Genomic DNA, 27,229 nt, shown 5'->3' with positions numbered 1-27,229 from the left:
CCTGGGGGAGGGGAGTGGGTGGGTACTTGATATATATATCTGCCAGGTAAGTATGAACAAACTTTATTGTATCATGACAATATCATTTTGTTCATGACACTTACCTGCCAGATTTATATATAGCTGAATCCCACCCTTGGAGGTGGGAAGGGACAAAATAGAAGGATTTTGGAAACATTTCACATGCAGATGATTGACATCTTGGTTCCTTACCTGTTAGCATAGCTGACTTCGTGATTACTGTTACCCAAGTCCGCTTCTGCTTTTACTAGAGTTTCCAGCAAGGTAGTGACCTGTATAGCTGGAGGGCTCTAGATGATCTGTCAAACGGGAGCGTGACCACAATGTGACTAGACCATTTTGACCATACTCTGAGGACAACGAAGCAAATTACAATACCACCCTGACCTAGCCCAACTAGTTAGTCCCATAACTTTTAGGCTAAATAAAGGGAAGTCCGCCCCTCAAGCGGAGACCCTACAACCATAAAAAACAACACCATAAATTAAAAGCACACCTATCCATTTTCTAAAGGATGGGAATCGTGCCGCTTCATGTCCCCATTACTATATCTGCGGAAATGTACGGTCCCAGCGATAGCAATTATCATATGTCGCTTTCACATCTCTGAGGTAATGTGAGGCGAACACAGAATTGCTTCGCCAATATGTGGCACTCAAGATATCACTGAGTGCCATATTCTTTTGAAAAGCAACCGAACGTCGCTATAGCTCGACTTCGTGAGCTTTAATCTTCAAAAGACTAAGGTCACTATCTGAACAGGAAGCATGAGCCTCCCTGATGGTGCTTCTTAAGAAGAACGCTAGAGCGTTCTTGGACATTGGTAATTCTGGTCTCCTGACCGAGCACCACAGGTTGTCCGACGGACCTCTACATTGTTTAGTTCTTGCCAGATAAAACTTGAGAGCCCTGACAGGGCACAGGACTCTCTCTGGTTCTCGTCCGGTAACCTCTGATAATCCCTTGATTTTCAAAGCTCTTGGGCCAGGGGTTGGACGGGTTTTCGTTCTTAGCTAAGAACGAGGGACTCAGAGAACACACCGCATTGTGTTCTCTGAAGCCCACATGCTTACTCATGGCCTGATCTCGCTAACCCTTTTCGCTGTTGCCAAAGCGGTTGAGGAAGACAGCCTTTCTAGTTAGATCCTTCATCGAGGCAGCATGCAAAGGTTCAAACGGACTTGACATTAGAAATTTCAAGACAACATCTAAATTCCATGACGGAATTCTAGGTCGCGGAATCTTTGAGGTTTCGAAAGACCTCAAAGATCGTGCAGATCCTTATTATTCGACAGATCCAAGCCCCTGTGCCGGAAGACTGTCGACAGCATGCTTTTGTAGCCTTTGATCGCGGGACACTGAAAGTTGTCAACACTTCTAAGGTGTAGAAGGAAACTCGGCAATCTGGGCTCACAGAGGTCGTGGAGGAGGAAATATCTCTCCTCTTACACCATCTCCTAAAAACAGCCCACTTCGATTGGTAAACAGCTTGAGATGATGTTCTTCTAGCGTTGGCAATAGCTCTTGCCACTGCTCTTGAAAAACCTCTCGCTCTGGCCAACTTTTCGATAGTCTGAATGCAGTCAGACTCAGAGCGGAGAGGTTTTTGTGATACCTCTCGAAGTGGGGCTGTTTGAGTAGATCGATTCTTTCTGGTAGAGTCCTTGGAAAGTCTACCAGAAATGACATGACCTCTGCGAACCAGTCGCTTGCCGGCCAAAATGGGGTGATCAGGGTCATTCTTGCTCCTTTCTGAAGCCGCAAACTTCCTTATCACTTCTCCCAGGAGTTTGAATGGAGGGAAGGCGTAGACATCCATTCCCTTCCAATTCCATAGCATGGCATCTATTGCTATCGCTCCTGGGTCGAGAACCGGGGAGCAGTAAATTGGGAGCCTCTTTGTCTTCGATGTCGCGAAGAGGTCTACTAAACGGCCTCCCCCACAGTCTCCCACAACTCCCGGCAAACTTCTGAATGGAGAGTCCACTCGGTCGGAAGCAGCTGATGTTGACGGCTGAGAAGGTCTGCCCGAACGTTCTGCACTCCTGACACGAACCTTGTTAGTATCGTTATATTTCTCATCTTCGCCCAGAGCAAGATATCCCTCGCTGTCTCGAACAGGGATCGAGAATGCGTCCCTCCCTGTTTCTTGATGTATGCGAGAGCAGTGGTGTTGTCCGAATTGATCTGGACAATCCGTCCTATAATTCTTCCCTCGAAGAATTGCAGAGCCAATCGAATTGCTTCTAATTCCTTGAGGTTTATGTGCCAGGACCTCTGTTCCCCTCCCCAGAGGCCTGACACTTCCTCCTCCCCCAGTGTTGCTCCCCAGCCTGGTCATGGACGCGTCTGAGAACAACACGAGGTCTGGGCTCAGAAGCTTGAGAGACAGTCCTTCCGATAGCTTGACGGGATCGAACCACCACTTCAAATGGTCTTTGACTGACTGAGAGATTCTCAAAATTTTGTTCAAGTCTTTTTTGTTCCTCCAGTTGTCTGCTATGAAAAACTGAAGAGGTCTGAGGTGCAGTCTTCCAGAGAAACAAATTTCTCCAGCGAGGAAATGGTCCCCAGCAGACTCATCCATTCCCTCGCTGAGCATATTTCCTTATTCTCTCAGAAGACTGATACTTTTTCTAAGCATTTCAGCCGACGTTCCATGGATGGATAAGCTTGAAAGCCACTGAATCCATCTGAATCCCCAGATACACGATGGACTGTGTTGGGATCAGATGGGATTTTCTCGACATTGACGAGAAGCCCTCGGGCTTTTGTCAGCTGTAACGTTGTGTGAAGGTCCTCCAGAACACTTTGTCTTGCAAGACGACTGGATGAGCCAATCGTCGAGATAGAGTGAGGACTCTTATCTTCGAAAGATGAAGCCATTTTGCTACGTTTTGCATCAGAAACGTGAAAACCATCGGAGCTGTACTTAGTCCGAAGCAGATGGGCTCTAAATTGGAAGACCTGTCCTTTCAAGACGAATATGTACTTCCTGGACCGAGGATGAATCGGGACATGGAAGTATGCGTCTTGGAGATCCAAGGACACCATCCAGTCCCCTGGTCTTAGTGTTGCTAAAACAGACTGTGAAGTTTCCATCTTGAATTTTTCCTTTCTTACGAAAAGATTCAGTCTGCTCACGTCCAGGACAGGTCTCCATCCACCCGACTGCTTCGGAACAGGAATAACCTGTTGTAAAAGCCCGGTGAATTCAATGATAGAACCCGCTCTACTGCTCTCTTCTCTAACATTTGATCCAGAAGATCTAGCAGGATCTGTTGTTTCGAAGTCTGGTAAGATGGCGACAGATCTATCGGTTCTGTGCTTAAAGGAGGGGTCTTGAGAGGAACGGGATCTTGTAACCGTTCTCGATAATTTCTAGTGACCAACTGTTCGCTCCTCTTATCCTCCATGCCTCTGCAAAGAGAGAGAGTCTCGCTCCGACCGGTGTCTGAAGGGTAGATAAGTCATTTCTTTCCCCTAGGCTTTGAAGGGGCTCTGCTCTAGGGAAGCTACTCCCCCGCAGTGGAGGCTCTCGAGGGAGCTCTGCCACGAAAGGGCTTAAATTCTTCCTGGAAAAACTTCGCGTAGTCCAGGAAGAGGGCTGGGCCAGCAGGACGGTTTTGAGGATTGAGATAAAAGGTCCTGCGTTGCTTTTTCCTGAAGATTCACTGATAGATCTTTATCATTGATTGAGGAAACAGATGAGCCGAAAAGGGGGCGAACAACAGTTCTGCTTTCTGTGCGGGCTATACTGATTTCGATGTAAAGCTGCAGTAAAGCGCACGTTTCTAAAGGACTCCTGATGCAAAATGTGATGCCAATTCGTCGGAGCCATCCCTTACTGCTTTGTCCATACATGACAAAATACTAGATAATTCCTCTAAAGAAATAGAGTCTGGACTTCTAGACTGCATGTCTAAGACCCCCAGACACCAGTCAAGGAAGTTAAAAACTTAGTAGTGCCTGTAAATACCCTTAGATGGTGGTCTGTTTCCGTCATCGTCCAGGATACTTTTGCTGACGGAAGATAAGATCTTCTAGGTGCATCAACTAAATTAGAGAAATCACCTTGAGCGGAGGCAGGTATCCTCAAACCTGCTTCCTTCTCCGTTTCATACCAGATTCCTCCTCTACCACTAACGTTTTGAGGGGGGAAGAGCAAATGAAGTCTTGACCCTTCACCTTCTTGGATTCCATCCAATCGTGAATCCTCTTGAACGCCCTTTTTGTAGAGAGAGACGTAGCCATCTTCACAAATCCTGGCGTCTTCCTTGCCTTCGATGAAGATAGTTGAGAAGGCGGAGAGAGAGGAACTGGAGCTTGAAACTTATCAGGAAATAAGTCTTTCAAAAGGCGAGTCAGGGTTTTATAATCCGAAGAAGATGAGGCTGAAGACTCTTCTTCATCCTCAGGTCCATGGTCAGTCAAGTCCTCTTCTTCCAATGAAACAGCCGAGTGTCTTGTTTCGAGGGAGAAGAGATTAAACTCTTAGTTCTCCTATCGAGCGCTTAGCAAAGACTTCTTAATTTCATGCCATATAGCGTCATGACGTCTAGGATGTTTAGCATCTTCAGAACCTGCATCGTGAGTTTCTTGTCTAGCAACCCGATGCTTGTGATATTGAGCATCCAGCGAAGCGTCCTCACGAGCGTCCTGAACAGTTTCACGACGAATAGGACAATCGAGTCTCACTAACCATGCCTTTGCGCACCTGTTGAGGAGCGACATGATACGTAGACTGAAGCGCGCGCCATCAACGTTGTCCTTCGAACTTTCTCGATACTTAAATCTTACATTCTGAGCGGTTTCTTGAAAGACCGCAGAACGAGAGTGCTGATAAGAGTCTTACGGGATTCTTGCCGAGCGTCTCGACACTTAATTGCTTTTGGAGGAGTGTCCCGCTGAGGAGAAACCTTGACAGAAGTTTCTCTAAAAGTCCTATGGCGCTGGAGACCCTACGTTCTCGACTATTCAATTTATCTTCCTCCGGTCGAACATCGCCGAAGCGAGTCCTCTGAGCGTTCTCCAACTCCTGACAAAGGCAACGGCCGCCTGTGCGGCAACTAACGTCTTTGTTTTTTTGTTTTTCGCTGATACTTCCAGAGGCTCTATCAAACGGAGCACTAGCGCGCTCCTGAGTGAATCGTCGAGGTCTAGAAGGCGACGAAACAGGAGGGGGAGAAGAACGAGGAGAGGAAGAAGGAGAACGCCTGGATTTCTTGACAGGAACACCAGATCCTTCTTACGATGGACGTGATCTTGACTCTCTTTTAGCGAAAAATGCAGACAATTGTTGATGCATCTCCAGTAGGGTCTCCTTAGACGGGGGAAGATTCATACGACGGACTTATCCAGTGAGAAGAAGATGGGCGAGGGGAAGCCCTCTTCTTTCTCTCAGGACTACAATCAGGAAGATTGGAGGAGAAACCCAGTTCCTTTTCACAAGACGTCCTAACCCTCTTCTGCTAATACTGTCTTCAAAGTCTTCCGGGAGAAGCAGCTAAGCGGAAGCTGCGTAGGAGGACGTTACCGATCTGATAAAGCGTCCTCTTCTCTAAATCCTCTCTTGAGAGGGCGGGAAAGACGACGTCACCACCTGTGCGACGTCTTACGCCCTTACCGCTCTCGTCTTGAGAGGCCCTCCGAGAGACCCATCCTCGTTGAGGAGAAGACGTCTCGGAGGGAAGAGAAACATTCTTTCAATATTTGAGCTCGCGCACGAACTTTGGCAGCCTGGGAAATCGTCTTCAGGTACTGCCGAAGGGACGCCAGACCGTGTTTAGTTCCCGTAACCCTCCTTCGGCTTACGACATGTCCATTCCCTATGTCCTGGGAGTCCGACAGAGGTCTCAGCCTGGAGGCGCTATAGGACCGGTTTGACGCCCCCTCCACAACACTATCACTATCACTGCACTTTTGCACATTAGTTTTGAAGCGCGAGCACTTTTGATTTCCAGGTTCCGAATCAACTCCATAATTGTAGTAAGGGCGTTACCTTCAGCAATCACTTCATTGCCCGAAGGCAAAATAACAGGATTAGGAGGCAATAGGCTCTACATTTATATTAGACTGCGGTGTTTTATCACCGCGACTTTGACAGAAGCACCCTGGTGGAGGAGACCTCCTGATTCTGTCACGTTCAAGCTTACGTACATAAGACTCATACGCCTTCCATTCAATATTAGTCAGAAAAACCTACACATTCTTTACACCTATCATCCAATAAGCAAACATGCCCTCTACAATTCGTGCACACCATGTGAGGGTCTACCAAGGCTTTCGGTAGCCTAACCTCACACTCTTTCACACCGCACACCCTGAAACTAGTAGAACTCGATCCAGACATCACGATTCAAGAACAATCCAAGCCAAATTCAAAACCAAACCACAATAGCGTATGCCAAGTCACAAAGCCAATTTCAAAAACCAAAAGACAATCAGAATACTTAAGTGACCAAAGAAGTTTTCAAAATCCTGAGCGGAGGTAATGGAAACAAGTGTTTACACTACGCGGAAGAGAAAATCTGAATAGAAAATGGGAATGGTTCCTGATATCCGCCCTCCCAGCGGCGGGAATGGGTACTAGCCACCTGGCCGCCCACTGCGTGTGCCGGGAGTTTTGAAATTCTGTCGAACGTCAGAGAATACAGCTATCTATATATCTGGCAGGTAAGTGTCATGAACAAATAATAAATTATTTTAAAGCTACGGTTATAGTCGCTGTTGAGTCCTCAAGGATTATCCTTTCCATGGTCTATCCAGACTAATGTCAAAGAATTCTCTTCTAGCTGGTCTTGTGGTCAGGTATTGTGTTGAATAATAAACATTATAAACACATGACCAAAATTCTGAACATGAAAGCCATTCCTTTCTCTTGGTCAATGTAGGAAGATCCCATGTCTTTTAGTCATGGGAAGTGGGAGGTTTTGTTTTGAGGATCTTCAACAGCGACTACCAAAAGTGGGTTTTTCCTACATCAAAACTTGTTTTTTTTACAGTGTGGTCACTGTCTTGTCTTCAAGGAGCTTTACAAGAAAATTGACAAGTGACGAAAAGCTCTCGAATTTAATCCAACAACCAAAAAACATTTTTGTTCTAGGGTTGCCACAAGTTTCAAGGCCCATCTTTATTCCAAATACATTTAGGTTAGTAGCAAAGAACAAACAATTAAGAGCAAACTTGTTTTTTAGGATGAAGTTCTGTAGTAACTTACCTAAGCGTGCTGGGTATGGTTGCAATATTGTCAAACCTTTCCCAGCGATAGTTAGCATACAAGCATGTTAGAAGAACCGTGGTTGGCCTCTGTAGCATCTATGGATCACGGCTATCCTTTAATGCCACCTACTGATACACTGTATAGTTGAATTTGTTCGAGCTCATGGCAATAGTGTTGCTAGCGTATAGGAAAAAAAACGAACCTTCTGGATGTTTGCTGTGACCTCTAGGTAAACCTTAAATTCTTGAACTGGGCGCAATCTTTTGTCTGCTAAATCTAGTTTACTTAGAATAGATTTCCTTTTGAAGGAATCTCATTCTTGGCCAGGAATGACAGGCCACAGGACAATAATAATTGATGGTCAGCTGTTTGCGTAATGTATTGTCCCGTCTAAGAGGGGCTATTTGCTAGTACAGGCTCCTAACGCAATCAAGATTGCATATTTAACTTATGAGTTGTGGTTGTATTGGGTCTGCAGAGTTGAGGGGCTGATTGAAGTATAAGCACTTTGTTCAGGGACAAGTACTAATTGGAACCATTCTAGAGTGGATCCTTGTAGTGCAAAGGACTGTAGAAGGGGAGTGACAACTTCTATATACTACTAGAGTCAATCCCAAATTCATAAATCAATGGTTCCGTTAATGCTGCCTTGTATACTGATTGTTTTAACTACACAGCATTTGTCTTCAATAGGGATAAGAAATTTTAAAACGTTGTTTCCCTAGAATTTTTAACTGGGCTCTCAGTAGGGATATAATCTAACTATATCTTCCATACATACTGGTATTGCCAGATATATGAAGTTCGTAGTTTTTGCGCAAGGTATCTTGCAATGTTGGGCGAGTAATTTTTATGGTAGAACAATATTAAAAATCCCACCCATGAGGGTCTTGGCTAAGAAAGGAGGTTCCTTAAATGACTTTCCCTCCTACTGACTGGGATAAAAAGCAGAGAGTTATTTGGGATTTATCTATTCATCCGCTGTTTGAAAGTAATAGGAACCAATGCTGTTTGGCCAATTTAGAGCTATTAAGTAAGCTGTTCCTTTGAAGGTTAGGAGGTTTGCTCAATACCTAAAAAAACCTGGAACAATGGAGAAAAAAGATATATCGTCTGCCATGTCCAGTCTTCTAGGAAGGTATCTCTTGCTGTTGCTTGACCAGCAGTTTGCGATTTTCACATGTGGAAAACAGGTCCACTTCCAATTGTAGAGGTATGTAGGCAATTTTACGAAAAGAGTGGTTGTCTAACATTCACGTTGTTGAGGCTGTCGTTTTCCCTGATAGGGCATCTACTATTACATTGAGAGACCCCTAAGGTGAATTGCAGGACAAATGCCACTTTTTCTTGCTTGTGCCATCGAAGGATGACTACCATTATCATATTGAGAGGAGGTGAGTATCATCCTAACCTCTTGATGTAGGACACTGTAGTTATGTTGTTTAAAACAACTAAATTGATACGACAATTCCTCAGAGTAGCTGACCACCTCCCTGCCATCTGACGATCCTCCCTATGACCTCCCAACCTTTCTGTGTGTATTGTCTCTCATACAGACTGAGAAGTCAGGGTGACCTGTATCACCAGAAATTCCTTCCAGGATCAAGGGCAAAGTATCTCCCCAACTTTTTTAATCTTTTGGTGTGGTTGGTCTCACATCTTATTTGTTGCATGCGATAGCTAGAATTTGTTCACATTCATTTGTTGTAATCTGAGTATTGGATCTTAATTAATGCAGATTGCAACAAGCCAGTCATGTGTTCTAATTGTCGTTTGGAAACTGGCCTGTTCAAGGCATGTTTTGAGGACTTGCCTTATTCTGTTTTGAGTATGATGGGGAGAGACAACAAGCCATTAAAAGTATCCCTATACACAGTCCCAGCTAATGAAAGAGTCTGCTGGGTGTGAGGTGGGATTTTCCCAATTTATTGTAAAACCTTTTGACTGCAGTCAGTTGACCACTGCCCTTAGGTTTTTCAAGCACATTTTTCTTGTGGGTTCCCCAATCAACCAGTTGTCTAGGTAAGCTATTACATAGTTGTACTTCTGATTTCTCGAAGAACTACCATTTTGTCAAATTTCTTAAGGCAATGTTTAGCCCAAAGGGCATGACTTTGAACCTGTACATATCTTTCCCTATCTGGAGCCCTAGGAAGGGATGGAAGGGAACGGTGACAGGGACGTGCCCGTAAGTATGCATCTTTCATATCTATAGTTGTCCAAGTCCCTTTTAGAACAATTGAACATACTAGAGCAACAGTAGTTATTTGGGAAATTTGGCAAACAATGTGCTTGTTCAATGCTGATAGATCTAAGATCACCCTTCATTTGGAGGAATCCTTTTTGGAGACACTTAAAAGAGATGTAATTGGTGGCAAATACCCGCATATTTCTCTATGGCTCCCATTAACAGGGCCTTTCTTCGCGTAACATTCCAGAGAGGGGTTTGATTTTTGGAAGAACCCCTTGACAGGAGGGGAAGGGTGAGACCATTTTCAATCCCACCCCATTTAAAATTAATGCAGTGTCTCCAAGGGGAAAACTTCTATTACCTGTGGTGTCATCGAAGTCAACCACCAATCATACCATTCCTTATTAAGTGTTGCTTTTTTTTTGTCCCTATAAAAGGGTCTTTGGACATTGTGAAAAAGATTTCCTTGCTGTTGTTGTTGTCCCGTTGTGAGGCATCGTTCCTTCTTACCACCTACCTGTCTTTGAAGAAAAAACTTTTGGGGTGACTGAAGGCTTACTTTTTTAAATGAACCTTTCTGGGTTGAGTAAGTAAGGGGAAGCTTTGGGTTTTTGTTTCCTAAAATGAATTTTTTATGATAAAACAAAATTTTACATATATTTACAAGTAATTACATAGCTAACAGTTTCTAGCACTAGCAGCTAATATTTGGAATTCACGGTAGCGATTCTTCTTTGCTTTGGCTATAGGTAACTAGTCCCACCCACTTTCGGAAAGAAGAGGAACAACTGAGCATGTACTTCAATTTGTTATGACGAATAATTATCAATGTGCGGGGAGGAAGGTGGGCTCCCATTCTGTAATTACTTGGCAAGTACTATATGTAAAATTTTATTTTATAAAAAATGTTATGTTATTGTTATTATACAATTAAGTTTTGTTCATACTTACCTGGCAGATATATATATAGCTGTATTTTCTGAAGTCCGACAGAATTTCAAAACTCGCGGCACACGCAGTGGGCGGCCAGGTGGTAGTACCCATTCCCGCCGCTGGGAGGCGGATATCAGGAACCATTCCCATTTTCTATTCATATTTTATTAATGCCCCTGTCTCCTGAGGGGAGGAGGGCGGGCAATTTAATTATATATATCTGCCAGGTAAGTATGAACAAACTTAATTGTATAATAACAATAACATTTTGTTCATGCCACTTACCTGACAGATATATATATAGCTGAATCCCACCTTCGGATGGTGGGAAGAGACAGAATAGGATTTTTTAGGAAAAAACTTAATTAAGTAGATGATATACATCTTGGTTCCTCACCTGTTAGCAAAGTAGACTCTGTGATTACTGTCACTTAAGGCTGCTTTTGCTTAAATCAGAGTTGCCAGCCAGGTGGAGACCTGTAGTGCTGGTGCGCTCTGGATGATCTGTCAACGGGTACGAGACCTCAACGTGACAAGACCATCGAGCCATACATATGAGGGCAACGAAGCAACTGACCACACCTGACCAACTATTCAAAAAACCCCTTAAAACTAACTAAAGGATGGGAGATCTTCACATAAGACTCACCACAACCTAAAAACACAATAAAACTAACCTAAGCCTAACTAGGGATAGGGAAAGAGCTACTTCCGGACCGGCCCCAAGACTGTGTCCGCAGAAACGTATGGCCCCAGTGAATTACAGTCGTCATAAATCGTTCTCACATCCCTTAGGTAATTGTGAGGCGAAGACGGAGGTTACTCCCTCCAAAAGGTGCAATCAAGAATGTCCTTGATTGACATATTCTTTTGGAAGGCAAGAGAGGTAGCGACAGCTCGAACTTCGTGAGCTTTCACTCGTAAGAGGCTCAAATCAGTCTTCTAAAGAGATGAATGAGCCTCCTTAATGACGTCCCTCAGAAAGAAAGCAAACAGCATTCTTAGATAAAGGTAACTCTGGTCTCTTCACAGAGCACCAGAGATTACCTGAGGGACCTCTTACCTCTTTTGTTCTATGTACATAGAACTTGAGAGCCCTGACCCGGGCACAGGGCTCTCTCCTGGTTCTTGGCCCACCAGACTTGACATACCCTTGATCTCGAAAGTTTTCGGCCAAGGATTCGAAGGATTTCATTCTTCGCCAAGAAAGTTGGGTTTCAAAGAGCAGACAGCATTGTCTCCTTTGAATCCCACTAAATTTACTAAAAGCTTGAATCTCACTAACTCTCTTAGCCGTCGCAAGAGAGTTAGGAAAAGAGCCTTCCTTGTCAAGTTTCGAAGAGACGCTGCCTGAAGCGGTTCGAAAGGGCTTGACATAAGGAACTTAAGAACCACGTCAAGGTTCCATGAAGGCGGTCTCATTTGAGGAATCTTCGAAGTCTCGAAAGATTTTAAAAGATCATGAATGTCCTTGTTGTCAGAAAGGTCAAGGCCTCTGTGCCTAAAAACCGCTGACAACATGCTTTTATATCCCTTGATGGTAGGGACCGCTAATTTCTGCACATTCCTGAGAAAGAGCAGAAAATCAGCTATCTGGTTCACAGAGGTCGAGGAAGAGGAAACTCCCTCCTTTTTACACCATGCCCTGAAGGAATCCCACTTCGATTGGGTAAACAGCTCTGTAGAAGCACGTCTTGCATTTGCGAGTTGCTCTCGCAGCTGCTTTCGAAAAACCCTCGCTCTGGCCAACTTTTCGATAGTCTGAACGCAGTCAGACCCAGAGCGGAGAGGTTTTGGTGAAACCTTTCGAAGTGAGGCTGTTTGAGTAGATCTTTCCTCCAGGGCAATGTCCCTTGGAAAGTCTACAAGGAAAAGACATGAAGTTTTTATTGTCAAAACTAATATTGTAATACCTACCTGAACACCTGAATAAGCCTGGTCACTTACCAGCCCGAACCTCATTTATTAAAATTTACCAAATCTTTGGTTAAAATAAACGATCAGTGTTGCCAATCTTCTGGCAAACACCCTCGTTACCTATTTACCAGCCCACCGCTGGTAGCCCTGCCTCACGGGCCGGTCACACTGCCCTCTCACGTCAATCTTAACTCAATAACTCTGTATGAGAGGGGAGGAGGGTGGGAATCATTCAGGTGTTCAGGTAGGTATTACATATTAGTTTTACAATAAAAAACTTCATATTGCAATACACCCCCTGAACACCTGAATAAGCCCGATTAACAACATTAATTTGGAGGTGGGGAATCAACTCTGACTCCCGGCCCTCCACTGTACCAGTTGTCAGTCAATATAATTAAGCACTCACCCGACTCATTTTCTTTACCAGAATGCATTTGGAGACAAGTACCCGAGTCAGTCTCAAGTTCCTTTGTCCCTCGTAAACCAAACTAATCTCCCATGTGTGGCCTTCTAGGCCTCCCATGTGTGGAGGGAAAGACTCTGCACCTCTACTCTAAAGTTCAAAACTCATTGAGTGCAGGAGGGATACAAACCTGTTTCCTCTCAGGTGGCTATGTCCTCCCCTGAGTAGAGGAAAAGCTGAAGACCTCCCATGTGGCTCTCGGCCTCTCATGTATGGAGGGAATCTGAAGACCTCCATGTGGCTCTCGGCCTCTCATGTATGGAGGGAAACTGAAAGACCTCCCATGTGTCTCTCGGCTACTCGATGTATGGAGGGAAACTGAAGAAAAACGTTGTGGTAGTCCGTCCGTCGTCCATCGTGTATCTGCAACGGTGTCTCCGTTCGTAGCGCTGTCCTCTCCTGTAGTGTTGTACCTGCCTGTCTGTTCTGTGCCTGATAAGTGGAAGAATACCCTAAGATAGGCCTAGACCTGTTCTTCCTATCTGTCCTAATACTTAGAATCCTCTCGTGATATGTCCTATCATGAATGCCTCCTACATATCCCTAATATTTGCTCACTACTCTAATCCTAATTCTGATTACTGACTTGTATAAACTAACGGTTATCCCCTATAACTGCTCCCGCTGCCACGAACGGACCTAAAGAAAACCCTTCGTCGGACTGAAACTGAACATCCCTCAAGTAGAAAGAAGTAAAAAACCGAAACAGACTTCCAAGTTGCTGCCTGCAATCGCCGATACTGAAAAACTTTCTTTAAGAAAGCTGCCGAAGTTGCCATTCCCCTAATGCTATGAGCTCTGACATCCTGTCAACTCTGAACATCTGAAGCAGTTGACCCTTTTAGTTATTGCCTGTTCGAATGACTTCCCTGAGGAAAAAGCTGATTGCGTTTTTGGAGATCGATCTAGAGGATTTTGGGGGAAACGAATACGTTCTGGGTCTGGGTTTCAGTTTCTTCGTCTTATTCACGTAAGCTCTCAATGCTCTCACCGGAACATAACCGCAACTCTTCTTCGTCTCCTCCCACGAAGTCAGGTCAACGCTGAAACTAAACTCTAAACTACCTGGGAAGAGGATTAGACTCTGACTCTGTCTTTGCTCTGAATTCGGGAAGGTAAGACAGGAACAGATCCTCTCCAACCCACGAGATATCTTTCGCGATGGCTTGAAGTTCCCCTATTCTTCTAGCTGTTGCTAATGCTACCAGAAAGAGGACCTTTTTCGTCAGTTCCTTCAGGGTTAAACTCTCCAAAGGTTCAAATTCTGAAGACGCCAACAAACCTAAGACCATTGAAAGATTCCAGGGAGGTGCGTGAGATGGGGTCCTTGGCTTCTCAATCTTGAAAGACCTCAACAAATCATGAATCACTCTGCTGGAAGATTTCAGGTAGATGGAAACGAAAGGTGCTACTAAGCATAGCTCTATAACCCTGCAATTGATGAGTACGAGAGATTCTTCCTTTGTCTAAGAAAGAGCAAGAATTCCGCTATTTTCGGAATTGTAGGACTGGAAATGGTATGTCCCTGCGACCTGCACCAACTTCTATACATGGCCCACCGTACTTGGTATAGTCTTCTTGTGGAATTTCTTAGACAGAGAGTAAGCTGTCTAGCCACTCCTCGTGAAAAACCCGCTTCTCTTGCTGCTCGCTGGATAGTCTCCATGCAGCCAGCCTTAGCACTCGAAGGTTTTGGTGGAACCGATGAAAATGTGGCTGTCTTAAAAGGTCCTTTCTGTGAGGAAGAAGTACTGGGGGCATTATTAGCATTTGTAGAAGATCCGGGAACCAAGATCTTTGGGGCCAGAAAGGAGCGATTAGGGTCATCTGAGTGTTTGAACAGTCCCTGAGTTTCCTCAGTACCTGATCCAACATGCCGAAAGGAGGGAACGCATACACCTGCATCCTGTCCCATGACTGTAACATCGCGTCTGTTTCCCGCTGACATAGGATCCGTCACCGGTGAAAAGTAAACCGGTAGTCGTGGTTCTGACTCGTGGCAAAAAGATCTATCGTTGCTGGCCATCTTTTTTAAAAGGAGGTCTACTTCCTCCTGGACCAAGGTCCATTCTGCCCCCAGAACTTCCCTTGATCTGCTCAAGGCATCTGCCACCACATTCCTTTTGCCTGCGATGAATTGTGGTAGAATCTTTACCCTGTGTGTCTCGCACCATCTTAAAATTCTCTGTGCCACTTCGTTCAGATTGAAGGATCTTGTACCTCCTTCCTTTTTCAGGTATGCCAATGCTGTGGAGTTGTCTGAAAATAAGGCCACTGTAAGATTTAACACCTGTTCCTCGAAGGTGCATAATGCCTCCTCTACCGCCCTGAGTTCCCTGAAATTTATGGACTCTCTCCGATCCGGATCCCTCCAAAGGCCCTTGGCTTGAGCTCCCTCGAGGGTTGCTCCCCAACCCTGATCCGAGGCATCTGTGAACAGATGAACGTCCGGAATCGGAAGGTCTAACTCTACACCGGTGGTCAGATGATGTTCTTCTGACCACCACCGAAGATACCCCTCTCGGCAAGAATCGTCCCAGCTGATGCACTGCACTCTTGTCCCACCGAAACCGAACACAGTCCCAGCGATCATGTTCCTGAGACATGCCTGCAAAGACCGCATCCGTAGACGAGACCGAGGAAACCAGAAGGAGAGAGAGGACATTCTCCCCAGGAGACTTAGCCATTTTCCGAAACTGGGTGTTCTCTTGTCGACCTGAACTCCTCCAGTTGGCCTAGTAACATCTCGACCCTCTCTGAGGTCGGGAAAGCCTTCAAAAGAGGCGTCTGAATCCTCATCCCTAAATAAGTCTTCTCCTGTGAAGGTACAAGATCGCTCTTGTCTTCGTTTGTTTATCCTTATACCCCAACTTCACACATAAATCCAGCAAAAAGCTTGTCGCTCTTACTGCTTCTTTCTTGGAGTCCGCCTGAATTAGCCAGTCGTCCAGTATCTTCTCATCGAAAACCTTGACTGTGCATTATCTTTGAAACTGGAGACATCACTCTCGTGAAGACCTGAGGAGCCGTGGTCAGCCCGAAGCAAAGTACCTTGAAACTGGAAGGTACCCGGAGGACCCGAGAAACGAAGGAGCCTCCTCGACTCCTGATGAATTGGAATTTGGAGGTACGCATCCTTGAGGTCCACCGTCACCATCAATCGTTTCTTCGAACTGACCTCAACACTGAAGCCACGGTTTCCATTTGGAATTTTGTACATTTCACCCTCTGTTGAGCTCTGATAGGTCTATAATGGGTCTCCAAGACCCTGGACGCCTTCTGTGTGACGAAAATTCGACTGTAAAAACCCTGGGGTTGGGGGAGCAGGCTCTATTGCCCCTTTTTGGATTAGAGCCTGAATCTCCTCTTCTAAAGCTATACCCCTGATGGATGAAGGAGCATAACTGTGCAGACGAATTGGTGTCTTGGAGAGTGGAGGAACCGAACAAAGAGGAATCTTGTACCCCTTCTCCAGCACCTCCAAAACCCAACTGTCTGCATTGTACTCTCTCCAGTGGACTGGTGAAACTGAGAGAGGCAACCCCCTACTGGTATTCCCGAGATGTGTCTCCTATTTGCGAAAATTCTTCCTCGAAGCTCCTGTCTTCGAGGAAGTCGAATGAGCCGACCTTTTCGCGAATCTAACCTTCTTTGGAGACCTAGAAGGAGAACGAGAATCTGCTCGCCGTTTACCTGGAGACGACATCCTTGTTCCTTTTGGAGATCTAGCTCCTTGTGCTGCCACCCTGATCAATGCTTGTTGAGACTCCACTGTTGAGGTTGATGATACAAAATTCATCATATTGGTCACTTCCTGTTCGTTAAATAACGAACTCGTCAATGTTATTGGAGAACGGGACAAAATCCTTTTGTGTAGATCCGGGAAATGCGGGGGCAAATGACTAAGGTAAAGGTCTCGCCTCTTCTTTACCAATGAATGTCGTACACCCTGCCACACAATTTGCCTGGTGTGCCAGGCCCATGGAAACTGAAGTGATGAGGTTATCAAACAGTCCAGGGTCTGAAGGAACAAACCCATCCTTCTTCAAGAACCCCATCAAGCCAGACAGAGTCCACATTGTGTGTGACAATGCCTCCGTCTGATTCCTGAATAACGTTTTCCAAGGCAGCTGCCTCCTTTAGAGAAAACACTAACGAGCTAGATGAAGCCAGAGATCTAGGAATTAACTCCTCAATAGATTCATTGAGAGGAACCCGCATCCCCGACGAAGGGTTCCCAGATACTCCATACAAACGCCTTCCTTGGAGGAAGGAGCGCCGAGTCCTGCCTATTAAGTCATACCCACTGAAGCTAGTCTCTTGTCCGCCTCTTTCAGAGCTTGTTCGACTCTCCCGAACCAAGGAAGTTTGTTCGAAGAGTACACTACGGGAGGTTTAGTAGCATATAATTCCTCGAAAAACTGAATGACTCTGCTGGAACGGTTGATCCACCTCTCCCTCTGCTGCGGGAAAATATCCTGGATGAAATGAATCATCCTGCTGTATTCGCTGTCACGCACTTGACTCGAAAGATCCTCACAGCAGCTGTGTCTCATCAACTCGTCTTTCTTGGATTACGTCGAAGGCCGAGCTCGCCCTGTCATAGAAGCGGACTGTACATCTCCTAAACCTACGATAAATTTTTCAAACACTTCACCATATACCAACCCCCTCCCTCAAAAAAAAAAAAAACAAAAAAAAGCAGCCAAAGAAAAAAAAAAATATCGTCAATAGGGAAACACAGGTGGATGACGAGGCGTATCGACACTCTGCCCAAGACGGCAGTGTTGTCAACAGCTCAGGGAGCTACTGTCCCAATGACTAGTCTGGGAACGCAGACTGTCTATCCCAGGTTGCAGTGTTTACCGAATGCAGACGAACTCGGCATCGTCATATTTATCGGAGCGTCTCCTGTACTCGCATGACGCAACCTAGTTCGCGCCTCGGCGATCCGCCCCCCACCCTCTGGTTGCCAGATACTCCCTGCCAAGCAGCCTGAACACCTAAAAATTCTCCTGTCCTTACCCCTTCCACCTTCCTGGTCCTTGCCCCTGCTACCTGTGTTTGTATGTTTCCTGCCTGTACATTAGTCATATTACCTACCTGGAGTGTTGACCACCCGCAGCTACTGTCACTCCGCTACTCTAACCGCCATATCGGCAACTTCAGTACTCTATCACTCTGCCTTGCGTCATAGCTAATGTACTCCGAGAACCTTTACGTTGTCTACCGAAGCTTTTTAGAGGGAACTAAATGGTGAATGTTGCCAAGAGAAAGCAATACCTGAATTCTGGTGTAAGGATATTCGAAAACCCAATGAACCCCGTACGGGGAGGTTGATGAAAACCTACACCGTCAGTGCTGTCTCTCTGCCCTGACGAAAAACCAAACGTTCATGCTCCTACCACCCCTTGCCAGCGAGCTAGCATGTGGGGACTGTCAGTCAATACAGTATTCCAACCTGACTCCGGGTTGTGCGCAGTGAGCTCAAAGAACCCCCAAACCCAAACCCTGTCGATATTGTCGTATCAGTCTTAGGAAACGACTGAAGAGTAAGGGTAAACATCCTAACAGATACATTGTCCGTACTATCCGACCAAATCACCTGACCACTGACACCATCCGAACAAGGAATACCGGAATCAGATGCTCCCCCCGACTATTAGGAAAGGAATTGAAAAAAGTCGAAGAAGAACCCTCAGAAGTAGGAAACATAGAAGAAGGAGAAATAGAAACCCTACTGACCCAGAAGGCATAGCAGATATCAGTTCCGAAGAAGTAACAGAAAAGGAAGAAGAAGAAGAAGGAAGGAGGAGAGAGGAAGGAAGTTGAAACATAGATTCAGAAGGGCTACATCCCTCATTCATCTTCTTTAAAGAGAGCCAATAAATTGAAAAAATCTCCACCTTGAAAATCAAAACTAAGATCATCTTCAAATTCAGGAAAATTCTTAAGCACGTGATTTCTGATGTCACTGTAGTTCATCAGAAAACACTGCCTAACTAGAGTTCTATACCCTTGTGATAGCCCGAGAAAATTAGCATTGTACTCTGCTATATTTAGCCCTTGATCTAACCTTACCCGAAGGACTAGGAATTAACCCCGGAGCCGACGGAACTCGAGAAGAAGAAGGAATCTCCTCTACGAATTTATTAGTAGACGAGGACTGAATTACATTCTTACTAATATCTTTATCTGTTTTTCCCTTTCCCCGGGATGGATAGACCCAGAGGGCAAAAAATACAATCCGCTGGATCGAGCGGTGAAAAGAAAAACCCTGGTCATCTTACTTCTGGTCTTTGTGGTTCTAAGGCTAAAGAGATCTTTTCCTCCACACCTGGTGCTATTTTCTTATCTGTACTTTGTCTCCTAATTCTGCTATAAACTTACCATCTTTGTTAGGGATTAAAGGGACTAAAGACTACCTACTAACTCTGCCTGCTCCGCGCCAGGGGGGACGGCGGATCCTGCCCTGTGGGCTTGCGGATCCCCATAACCCCCAGCACCGGTTAGGGCTGGTTCTGGAACAGGCAGGGGAGCTGGAAAAGAACGATTAGTACTTTCAGTATCCCTATTGCTTGATCTATCTTCACTCAGCTTGACATGAAATCAGTAAACAGAGACGCATACTCGATGTCAACCTACTCTCAAGTTTCTTAAAAAGCACTGTCTCTAAATCTCTATCTTGTTCTACATTAGACTCTTCCTGCCTACGTTTCTTACTTCTTGATACCAGACCTTTCCTATGTTTAAGATATCCTAACATTTGTTCCAAAGACCACTCCTGACATTCTACACATCTAGTCTTCACATTACATTGGACAGGCCTACAATTTACGCATAATGAGTGACTGTCGTGTCTTAGGGTACTCATCCTCTTCTTGCATTGTTGGCAAAGACGGTACGTCGTTGAAGTTCGCTCGTCGTTTTCTGTGATGTCGTGGCCGAGGATGCCGAAGTTGATGTCGTTGTCATAGCCTGTGTTGTTTTCATCTTTAGCCGAATCCAGTCTAATGATAAGGTATACAGAGCAATTCAAACCGTAATCCAAAGGAAAGCGTAATTCGTCACCAAATTTAATCAATTCAACGGTGCAAATGAAGGCGGGCAAGACAAAAGAAGTTCGCTGTGGATACGTCCGTACTCCACCGCGAACGATAAGTGATTGACGTGAGAGGGCAGGTGTGACCGGCCCGTGAGGCAGGGCTACCAGCGGTGGGCTGGTAAATAGGTAACGAGGGTGTTTGCCAGAAGATTGGCAACACTGATCGTTTATTTTAACCAAAGATTGGTAAATTTTAATAAATGAGGGTTCGGGCTGGTAAGTGACCAGGGCTTATTCAGGTGTTCAGGGGGTGTATTGCAATATGACCTTTGTGAACCATTCTCTCGCTGGCCACATCGGAGCGATCAGGGTCAACCTCGTCCCTTCTGAGGCCGCAAACTTCCTCATGACTTCCCCCAAAATCTTGAATGGTGGGAAGGCGTACAGATCTAGACCCGTCCAATTCCAAAGCAACGCGTCTACAGCGATCGCTTCTGGATCCAGGACCGGGGTGGGAGCAATAAAGAGGAAGTCTCTTTGGTCCTTGACGTCGCGAATAAGTCGACCCAGAGTACGTCCCCACAACCTCCAAAGGTCTCGACACAGTCTTTGTTCAAGGTCCATTCCGTCGGTAGGATTTTGTTCCCGACGACTGAGAAGATCGGCCCTGACGTTTTTGCACTCCTGCAATGAACCTCGTCAGGATTGTCACCTTTCTTCTCTTTCGCCCACAGCAGAATCCCCTCGCCAGGAAAAACAAAGTTCTGGAGTGTGTTCCTCCCTGATTTTTCAAATAAGCGAGTGCTGTGGTATTGTCTGAGTTTACCTGAACAATCTTGTTCTTCAAACTCCTTTCGAAGAACTGCAGAGACAGAAAGATTGCTGCAAGCTCTTTGACATTTATGTGCAGGCAGGCTACCTGTTCCCCCTCCCCAGGAGCCTGACAACTTCCTTCCCTCCTAATGTTGCTCCCCAGCCCGTGATGGAAGCGTCGGAGAACAACACTAGGTCGGGGCCTCAGAAGACTTAGGGACACGCCCTCCTGTAGCTTCTGAGGGTCGAACCACCACCTTAGATGGTTCTTTATAGGAAGAGATATCTCAATATGGGCATTGAGATCGTCCTTGGCCTTCACTCGTCCGCAAGGAAAAACTGGAGAGGCCTGAGGTGCAGTCTTCCCAAGGAAACAAACCTTTCTAGCGAGGAAATGGTTCCCAGCAGACTCATCCATTCCCTTGCCGAGCAAGTCTCTTTCCCTAAGAAGGCCGAGATCTTTTCTAAAACTAGCCGCTGACGTTCCTGGGACGGAACGCTCGAAAAAGCCACTGAATCCATCTGAATCCCCAGATACACGATGGCTGTGTCGGGGTCAGATGCGACTTTTCGAGGTTGACAAGAAGTCCCAGGGACTTTGCTAGGGCTAAAGTGAACTGCAAGTCCTTCAGACATTTTCTCTCGACGACGCTCTGATCAGCCAGTCGTCGAGGTACAGGGAAACTCTTATCCCCGAAGAGTGTAGCCACCTCGCCACATTCTTCATGACTACGGTGAACACCATTGGAGCCGTGGTCAGGCCGAAACACATAGCTCTGAACTGCCACACTTTTTTTGTCTAAGACAAACCTTAGATACTTCTTGAAAGAGGGTGGATCGGGATGTGAAAGTACGCGTCCTGCAAGTCTAAGGACACCATCCAGTCGCCCGGTCTCAGGCTCCCAGAACAGAATGAGGCGTCTCCATCGCGAATTTGGTCTTTTCCACGAAAAGATTGAGCCTGCTTACATCTAGAACTGGACGCCAACCTGACGACTGCTTCGGTACTAGGAAAATCCTGTTGTAAAAAACCAAAACCCTGGAGACCCCAGGTCCGCGACTGTTCCACCGCTCTTTTCTCGATCATTTGTTGAAGAAGATCGAATACACTTGCTTCTTCTCTCCCTGAAAGGATGGAGAAAGGTCTCTGGAGTCGTAGAAAGAGGAGGAAGATCTAAAAAGGGGATCTTGTACCCCTGCTCCACGATCTTGAGGGACCAAGAGTCCGTGTCCCTCTCTCTACACGCTCCCAGCAAAAAAACTTCAGTCTGGCTCCGACTGGTGTCTGAAGGACATGCTTCTCACCTTGAAGGCTTTAATTTAAAGGAAGCTCTTCCTCGTGAAAACCCTCTCCTCGAGGAGCTGCTCTCGAGGGGGGAGCCCCACGAAAGGGCTTACCTTCTTCGGCGGTCGAACCGAAGCTGAAGAAGTTGAAGGTACTGCCGAACGTCTTGTAGACTGGGTCTAAGAGGTCCTGCGTTGCCTTCTCTTGCAAACTGCTAGTCAGGTCCTTAACTAAAGTCTGGGGGAAGAGATGGTTTCGAAAGGGGAGAAAAAAAGCAAATCCGCTTTCTGAGCTGGAGTAACTGAACGAGCTGTGAAATTGCACAGCAAAGCTCTCTTCTTCAATAAGGCCGTTCCAAAATGAGAGACGATCTCCTCCGAACCATCCCTGACGGCTTTGTCCATACATGCTAACACGCTGGACAGCTCCCCCCAGACTGAGAGATTCTGGGCTTCTCGCTTGCAGATCCAGAACTCCCAAGCACCAGTCAAGGAAGTTGAAAACTTCAAGAGTCCGGAGCAGACCCTTCAATGATGGTCCGTCTCCGTAGAGGTCCAGGTCACTTTAGCAGTGGATAAAAGAGACCTCCTCTGCGAATCCACCAAGCTGGAGAAATCTCCTTGAGCTGAAGAAGGGATACGAACCCCCACTTCTTCTTTGGTTTCTATACCAAAATACCCCCTTTTCCGCTGAGTCTAGCTGGAGGCAATGCGAAAGTCGTCTTGCCTTGATCTCTCCTTCGTACCATCCAATCTTGGAGTTTCTTGAACGCCCGTTTAGTGGTGGAGAGCGAAGTTTTCATCTCAACAAACTCCGAGTTTTACCAGTCTTAGAGGATGAAAACTGCGAAGGAGGAAGGACTTGGGAGCTGCAGGCTGAAACTTGTCCTCGAAGGACGAACGCAACAGCCGCACGAGAACTTTATAATCTGAGATTGAAGGGGCAGCAGAAGGTGTTTCCTCTTCACGACGTCAGCCGAACTACTCAGCTCTCCTTCTTCTCTAAAACGGAAGAGGAGACCGCCTGTCCGGTGAGAGGGCGTACGAATGTCTTGTCTTAATCAAAGGACCCCTATCCTTACTGGATGAAGCCTTATTTCGGCTGTCTTCTTTGTGGCGCTTACCACTTGAAGCAGGTAGAGCGTCCTGACGAGGACGAGCGTCCTTAGCGACACCCGAGGCAGCCTCACTTGCCAGAGAAGCGTCCTTACGTTTCTTACACGAAAGGGAAGACATGTTAGCCGGACTACGTGCATGTGCGCGCAAACTAGCGTCTTGGGGTACGACTTCTTGGTCGGAGTCCCCAAAAGCGTCTTGAAGAGCGTCCTGAACGTCCTGTCGAGCGTCCTGCCAAGCGTCCTGCCGAGCGTCCTGCCGAGCGTCCTGTCGAGCGTCCTGACGAACGTCCTGCCGAGCGTCCTGCCGAGCGTCCTCCGAGCGTCTGCCAAGCGTCCTGCCGAGCGTCCGACAAGCGTCCTGTCGAGCGTCCTACCAAGCGTCCTGCAAGCGTCCTGCGAGCGTCCTGACGAGCGTCCTGTCGAACGTCGTGCTGAGCGTCCTCCAGCGTCCTGCCGAGCGTCCTGCGAGCGTCTCAAAGCTCTTGACGCAACGTCCTTCTAGAGGACGAACGAGATCGGCGAATCGCCGAAGAAGACGCGATCGGCGAACGAGACGAAAGTAGGAGAGGGAGAAGGAGACTGCTTCGTCCTCTTGACAGGCAGTCTAAGGTCCTTCCTCCGCTTAGGCTCGACTGCTGCTGGGCGAGTCCTCTGAGCCATAAGCGTCGATAGCTGGTCCTGAAGGGACAAAAGAATGTTCTTCGTTGGAGATGAACGAACAGAGGAAGCAGGACTGATCCTGCGAGAAGACGAGGGGCGAGGGGAACGCCTCCTTCCTTCACAGGTACAGCTACCTGCTTCTCAGGGAGACGCGCCTGTGCACGCAACCCAGCGTCCTCATCGGAGGAGATCTTACCCCTTTTCTGAGGCGGAAAAGCGTCATACGCATCCTCCGACGAAAGCGGCGATACAGGACGTGAAGCGTCCTCAACACGAAACGTCCTTTTCAGAGGACGAGAGTCTCTCCGAGCGCTCCACCCCTTGCGCGGGAGGACGCTTCGGAGGACAAAAAGCACTCCCTCAGGACGCGCGCTCGTGCTGCGCTCCTTGGCAGCCTGGGACTTTGCAACAAGGCCTGCCGAAGGGACGCCAGATCGGTGGGGAGCCCCCGTAACCCTCTTGCGCTTTCGACATACCCTCTCCCTGAGTCTTGGGAGTCCGATAGAGGTCTAGGCCTAGAGGCATTATGGGGCCGATCTGACGCCCCCTCCACAACACTAGGGGCACGATCACACACTTGAACAGAGCCAGTTTCCAAGGCTTTCACTTTGGTCTCCAGAGTGCGTAGAGACTCCAAAATAAGAGAGAGAGCATTAGCTTCTCCCGACACAGAATCAGAGCCCGAAGGCAACACAGGTTTAGGAGTTGCAAACTCTACAGGTGTTAATACAGGAGAGATATTAGCCTTACTTTGGTAGAACCACTCTGGAGGAAGACCTCCTGATCTATCGCGTTCCAATTTAAGGCGATAGGACTCATATACTCTCCAATCATCATCGGTCAACTCTCACATTCATTGCACCGATTATCACCAAACAATTATGCCCCCTACAACTCATACATACTGTGTGGGGGCTACCGATGCTTTCGGTAGCCTCACCTTACAATCAGTCCTCACACACTCTCTGAAACTCACAGCACTTGATCCAGACATCACGTTTACAGAAAAGCCAATCCAAAGTAAAAAACGGTCCACTATCGCGCATGCCAATCCAACAATCCAATTCAATACCAAAAAACCATCAGATACTTAAAAGCGAGTCAAATCCAAAAAATCTGAGCAGAGGTCTGTAAACAGTTGTTTACCGACCGGCGACAGAAAAAAATATGAATAGAAAATGGGAATGGTTCCTGATATCCGCCTCCCAGCGGCGGGAATGGGTACTACCACCTGGGCCGCCCACTGCGTGTGCCGCGAGTTTTTTGAAATTCTGTCGGACTTCAGAAAAGTACAGGTATATATATTCTGTCGGTAAGTGGCATGAACAAAATGTATATTGTTATGATACAATAAAGTTTTTTGGTTCATACTTACCTGGCAGATATATCTTATAGCTGTATTCTCCGAGTCCGACAGAATTTCAAATTACGACACACGTAGTGGGAGGCCAGGTGGTTAGTACCCATTCCCGCCGCTGGGAGGCAGGTATCAGGACCATTCCCATTTTTCTATTCAGATTTTCTAGTGCCACTGTCTCCTGAGGGGAGGTGGGTGGGCACTTTGTTATATGTAACTGCCAGGTAAATATTAACAACTTTATTGTATCATATCAAATATCATTTTGTTCATGAACTTACCTGTCAGATATATATAGTACTGAAATCCCACCTTTGGGGAGGTGGGAGAGACAGAATAGGATTTAGGAAACAAATACATGCAGATGAATTTGACATCTTGGTTCCTTACCTATTAGCATAGCTGACTTCGTGATTACTGTCCCCACCCAAGTCTGCTTCTGCTTTACTAGAGTCTCCAGCAAGGTAATGACCTATGTAGGCTGGTGAGTTCTAGATTGATCTGTCAACGGGGGCGTGATCCACAATGTGACTAGACCATTTGACCATACTATGAGGCAACGAAGCAAAAACCACCCCACCTGGACCTAGCTATCACAAGTTATCCCACACATAACTTAGGCTAGAAGGGAAGTCTGCCTTAGCGGTCGACCCCACACCATAAATCAATACAATAAATTTAAAAGCTCACCTAACCATTTTCTACAGGATAGGATGAGTGCTACTTTCCAGCCCCAAAATAGTGTCTGCAAAAACGTATGGCCCTAGCGAATAGCAGTTCTCGTATGTTTGTCTTCACGTCCCGCAGGTAGTGTGAAGTGAACACCGAGTTTTGCTAACGCCAAAAGGTGGCACCCAAAATTTCACTGAGTTGCCATGTTCTTTTGGAAGCTACTGAGGTAGCGATAGCCCTCAATTCGTGAGCATTCACTTTAAACAGCCTCAGATCACTGTCCTTCACAAATGATGCGGCTTTCCTTGATGGTGTCCCTCAAGAAGAATGCCAGAGCATTCTTAGACTCGGCAAGTCTGGTCTTCTGACCGAACACACACAAGTTGCTAGAAGGACCCTCGACATCCTTTGTCTTCCGCAATAAAAATTTGAGAGCCCTGACAGGCACAGGACTTCTCTGGCTAGCGTCCAATAATTTCAGCCATACCCTTTGATCTCAAAGCTCTTGGGCCAAGGTTGGGACGGATTCTTGTTTCTTTGGCAGAAACGTCGGGCTTAACGAACAAACGGCATTGATGCCCCTTAAAGCCAACATGTTTTGCTGATGGCTTTGAATTTCGCTAACTCTCTTCGCCAGAGCATTTAGGAAAAAACAAGCCTTCCTGGTAACGTCCCTTAGTGACGCAGCATGAAGAGGTTCAAAACGGCTGGACCATCATGACTTTAGGACTACCGTCCAAGTTCCATGACGGCAACTTAGGCTGAAGGCACCTTCGTGTCTCGAAGGATCTTTAGTGATCGTGAAGATCTTTGTTGTTCGCTAAGTCCAGCCTCTGTGTCAAAGACTTTGCAGACAACACACACTTCTGTAGCCTTTTATTGTCGGACTGCCAGCTTCAGTCATTCCTTAAGTAAAGTAGAAGTCAGCTATTTAGTTTCTCAGATGGGTCGTGGTAGAGGATTGCCTTTCTTTCGCACCAACTCCTGAAAGGGGCCCACTTCGATTGGTACACTGCGAGAGGAAGCTCTCCTTGCATGGGCAATAGCTCTTGCCACAGGTCTTGAAAAGCCTCTCACTTTGGCCAACTTTTGGATAGTCTGAACGCAGTCAGACTCAAGAGCGGGAGGTTTTTTGTGGTACCTCTCGAAGTGGGGCTGTCTGAGTAGATCTATCCTCGTGGGTAGCGCCTCAGGAAGTCTACTAAGATGGTCATGACCTGTGTGAACCATTCTTTCGCAGGCCACAACGGGCCGATCAACGTCATTTTCGTCCCTTCTGATGCTGCAAACTTCCTCATTACTTCTCCAGGTATCTTGAAAGGGGAAAGGCGTACAGGTCCATCCCTGTCCATCCCAGAGAAGAGCATCTATCGCTACTGCTCCTGGATTGAGCACTGGGGAGCAGTATCGCGGAAGTCTCTTCGTCTCTGAGTCGCAAAGATTTCTACAAGAGACGTCCCATAAACTCCACAGCTCTTGGCATACCTCCTGGTGAAGAGTCCATTCGGTCGGCAGCAGTTGATCTTGCCG

At 46.6% G+C, this 27,229-nt stretch overlaps 1 protein-coding gene across 1 annotated transcript in view; it reads right to left on the bottom strand.

Moving 5' to 3' along the window:
• Nucleotides 1–27,229, bottom strand: part of LOC135212114 (probable ATP-dependent RNA helicase DDX49) — a 131,715-nt gene that overhangs the window by 101,044 nt on the left and 3,442 nt on the right.

This window comes from Macrobrachium nipponense, chromosome 40, assembly GCF_015104395.2.
Source record: "Macrobrachium nipponense isolate FS-2020 chromosome 40, ASM1510439v2, whole genome shotgun sequence".
NCBI lineage: Eukaryota > Metazoa > Arthropoda > Malacostraca > Decapoda > Palaemonidae > Macrobrachium > Macrobrachium nipponense.
Note: the sequence above shows the minus strand (reverse complement) of the source record. Positions and strands in the feature narration are given on the sequence as shown.